At 50.0% G+C, this 4,274-nt stretch overlaps 1 protein-coding gene across 11 annotated transcripts in view; it reads right to left on the bottom strand.

The window, feature by feature from the left end:
- Positions 1–256, bottom strand: part of PRRC2C (proline rich coiled-coil 2C) — a 104,533-nt gene extending 104,277 nt beyond the window's left edge. For all 11 annotated transcript variants that reach the window (XR_002481872.1, XM_008056251.1, XM_021711444.1 and 8 more), the window contains exon 1: positions 135–256. The gene's annotated coding sequence lies outside the window, so the exon portion shown is untranslated. The remainder of the gene's footprint in view (positions 1–134) is intronic.
- Between the last annotated feature and the right edge of the window lie 4,018 nt (positions 257–4,274).

A 4,274-nucleotide genomic window follows, 5' to 3' on the forward strand; every position in this document is an offset into this window, starting at 1 on the left:
CGGCAGCCGGAGGGCGGGAGGCGCCCGGGGCCCTTTCCGCCGCCGCCCGGCTCCGGGCAGGTCCCGCCGCCGGGCCGCCCCACGCCGCCTCCCAGTGGGCCTCCGGTCGCGCCCCTCCGTCCCTCTGCCCCTACCGGCCAGGAGGAGAGTCAGGTCTTCGCACTCCGAAGGTCTCCGCCGAGCGGAGAGAGGGGAGGCCGGAAGGGCCACGGGACTGGGCTATCCGGAGCTGCGGATGGACAAACCGCCGGTACACTTTCGCAGCTTCCCGACAGGGACGGAGCCAGCGAGAAAAAGAAGCAAGATGGCGGCTAGCCAGCCCCTACGTACTACGTCATGGCGCTGCGCACGTAAGGCGAATCTCCGCGAGACCGCCCTCTGTCGCAGAGACGGCCGGATCACGTGACGTCTCCGTGGCGGCCTGACCCGGGCAGGGGGCGCTCGCGCCTCCTGCCGGAGGGAGGGAGTTCCTGCAGCCAGAGCTGTCGCTGCCGAGCAAAGCTTTAGCGTGAGCCCTTTCCTGGGAGCTCTCGGGTCGGCCACGGTGGCCAGTGGACGTGCCTCGGTGCAGGGCACCCTTGTATCGGGGGGTGTACCTGGGTCCCCGGCTCTCGGTGGAGCTGGGAAGGCGGAGCGGCCTGGCGTGCGGGAGTTCCCGGAAAAGACTCGGAAGCGGTCATCGTCTCTCACCTGCAGCCTTAGCTGGGTAGGCAGTAACGGGACCCAGCGTTGAGGAAAAATAAGAATAAACAAGCCTAGAATAGGATCGGCGGCTCGGCTGAGAGCTCTTTTGAAGTTTGCGTTTATGGATGCAAAATAAGCCGTTTCCGTTTCTGTGATTTCTCTGGCCGTGTTCGGCTCCTAGGCTGGGTCTTACAGGCCAGTGTCAGGTAAAGGGTGAGTTATTGCAAATGAAGTACTATCACATGATAATATTGTCTGAACACATGGTGGATGTGTAGGAAATGGCAGCCACTGAATGTGCCAAGTGTTCCTCGCCACCTATCCTGGCCTGTCGTCCCCACCAGTAGCTGATGTATGTTCATGGAATTGTCACTGTAGCGATGTTAAGTAAAATAATAAAGAGAGGTAAATTACAGACACCTCCCTTCCCATTGATATTGATGATCACTTGAAATAGGAAATTCTGGCTGATTGATACAGGGTCATTGCCAGGGGAAGGCCTACTGTTTGTCCCCCAAGGGGACAGGGAAGCAACACTTTAGTGAATTTCTCACAACCTTCTAGGATCTGGTCCCAAGTGTCCTGGTCTCAGAAGTATGCTTTTTTCTTTGTTTTCTCTTTTGAGTCGAAGTCTCACTCTGTCTCCCAGGCTGGATCATGGCTCACCCCAGCGTTGACCTTCTGGGCTCAGGGGATCCTTCTGCCTCAGCCTTCTGAGTAGCTGGGACTACAGGCATGCACCACCACACCTAATTTTTTTACTTTTTGTAGAGACAAGGCCTCACCATGTTGTCTAGGCTGGTTTTGAACTCCTGGACACAAGCAATCCTCCTACCTTTTGACATAAGCCACAGCTCCCAACCTCAGAAATATCTTTCTTATACAATGTAGAACACCTCCAGCAACCAGGTGAGTTTGCATTAATCCAGGTCATGAGACCAACATGTACAGGCATAATATTAATGTATTAATTTCCTAGAGCTGGCTGGGTGTGGTGGCTCAGCCTGTAATCCCAGCACTTGGGGAGGCCGAGCAAGAGGATTGCCTGAGCCTGGGGGTTCAAGACCAGCCTGGGCAACTTGGTGAGCCCTTATCTCTACAATAAATCAAAAAATAAGCCGGGTGTGGTGGTGTATGTCTGTATTCTAGCCACTTGGAAGGCTGAGGCAGAAGGATCAACAGCCCAGCAGGTCGAGGCTGCAGTGGCCATGAGTGTGCCGACAAGAGTGAGACTCCAACTCAAAAAAAAAGAAAAAATTTCCAAGAGCTATAATTTATACACTTGAGTGCTCACAACTGCAAAGCTGGGACTTTTTTTTTTTGCCAGGATGGAAAGTCTCTAGCATGGACAGAAGCAGCTCTCTCTTCTTGAGTACATTTTGTATGTATCCAAACCAGGAAACCAAAGATATTATCAGAAGGTTACTTGATAAGCACAGATTCAGAACAAGTGGAGTTACATGTATAGACTTTTTTTGATTCATCTGTCTTCACAGCAGGATGATTTTGTCCCAAAGACATAAGTCCGCAATATCCAATGGCTGCCATTTTCTACATTGATTTCCAGTACAGTAGGGACCTCCTTTGGAGCTGTTGGCTCAGGCCCTTCTATCTTTGATAGCACTTGGATGGCTACTGCCCTAAAGTGCCAGAGAAAGTATGTTATTCTCTCTGTTTCTGTGACTACCCTAACCTCTTAGCAATATTCTTTCAATAGAAATCACATTACAGTTAAGTCGGGCTAGTTTGTTCTAAAGGTGACATTGCCTATTTCTGCTCCTATTCACTGAATGTGATTTTAAAGTCTAACTCTCAGAGGGCAGTCTTATTTTCAGTTTATTGGGAGGAAAATATGACTGAAATCTCCATATATTGGTGTAATGTCCAAAGCCAAATGACACTCTTCTAAAATTTACTCTGTCTTGGATTAGTTGCACTTTCCTAACCACCACTGAAGACAAATTTGTCGTAACAAAAATGTTTTCATGAGAGTTGGAGTCTCACTCTGTCGCCCTGACTGGAGGGCAGTGGCCGCTCCCAGCCACCGCAGCCTCGACCCGCTGGGCTCCGGCAATCCTTCCGCCTCAGCCTTCCAAGTAGCTGGAACACAGGCGCGCGCTACCACGCCCAGCTAAATTTTTTTTTTTGATTTATTGTAGAGATGAGGCCTCGCCAAGTTGCCCAGGTGGGTTGCAAACCTGCGAGCTCAGGCAATCCACTCACCTCAGCCTCCCAAGACGTGGGATTACAGGCTGAGCCACTGAGCCCGGCCCAGTACTGCTTTTTAAACAATAATTTTAGGGTAACATTATCAAATTGTCAATTAGACATGACATTAGGCAAACTATTTTCTTTCCTTCTTTCTTTCTTTTTTTTTTTTAGAGTCAGAGCCTCACTCTATTGCCCAGGCTGGAGTGCAGTGGCAGGCTCACGGCCACCACAGCCTTGACCTTCTGGGCTCAGGCGATCCTTCCGCCTCAGCCTTCCAAGTAGCTGGAACCACAGGAACACGCCACCACACCTGGCTAATTTTTTTGATTTATTGTAGAGACAGGTCTCACAAAGTTACCGAGGCTGGTCTCAAACCTCTGGACTCAGGCAATGCTCTCGCCTTGGCCTCCCAAAGTGCCCGGTCCAGGCAAACTATTTTCTTACTGAAAACAAATTCATTCCCTAAACAATCCGACCTAGTTTCCTTGCAATTGCCCAGCCTTCTTTGCTAATGATGGTATTGAGTTTCCATCCCTCTCATTGGGATGGATTCCATAATCTTGTAGGCGCTGAAGATGTACGGGATAGTAGGTTAAAAATAAAAGAATCACTGAAGGTATCATACTTTAATAGTAGTAGTGTTTCTTTAATGTTTATGTGCACATGGCAATTTTGTTTTCTTTTTACCAATGGCCTAGCAAATCATATTTAGTAAAAACTGTGAAACGTAAGTCTGATGTAATGAGAGCCATAATACCCAAAATATTGCATGAAAATGTAATCTTATTTAATTAATTTATTTATTTTTGAGTCGAGGTCTCACTGTCACCCAGTCCAGAGTGCAGTGGCATACTCACGGCCACCATAGGCTCAATCTCCTGGGCTCAGGTGATCCTTCATTCAGCCTCCCAAGTAGCTGGGACTACAAGTGCCCACCACCACACCTGGCTAAATCTTTTGTTTTTTTGAATTGGAGTCTCACTCAGTCGCCCAGACTGGAGTGCAGTGGCTGCTCCCGGCCACCGCAGCCTCGACCTGCTGGGCTCCGGTGATCCTTCCACCTCAGCCTTCCAAGTAGCCGGAATTACAGGCATGTGCTACCACTCTCGGCTGATTTTTTGATTTATTGTAGAGATGAGGTCTCGCCTGCCCAGGCGGGTCTCGAATCCGCGGGCTCAGGCAATCCACTCACCTCAGTCTCCCAAAGGCGCAGGATTACAGGCTGAGCCACTGAGCCCAGCAATTTTTTGACTTTTGTAGAAACAAGGTCTCTATGTTGGCCTCAAACTCCTGGACTCAAGCAGTCCTCCTGCCTGGGTCTCCCCATGTGCTGGGATTGCAGGTCTGAGCCACCACACCCAGCCAGTAACCTTCTTTTA

Source organism: Carlito syrichta, unplaced genomic scaffold, assembly GCF_000164805.1.
Source record: "Carlito syrichta isolate Samal-C Ts95f unplaced genomic scaffold, Tarsius_syrichta-2.0.1 Scaffold302299, whole genome shotgun sequence".
In the NCBI taxonomy this organism is placed as follows: Eukaryota; Metazoa; Chordata; class Mammalia; order Primates; family Tarsiidae; genus Carlito; species Carlito syrichta.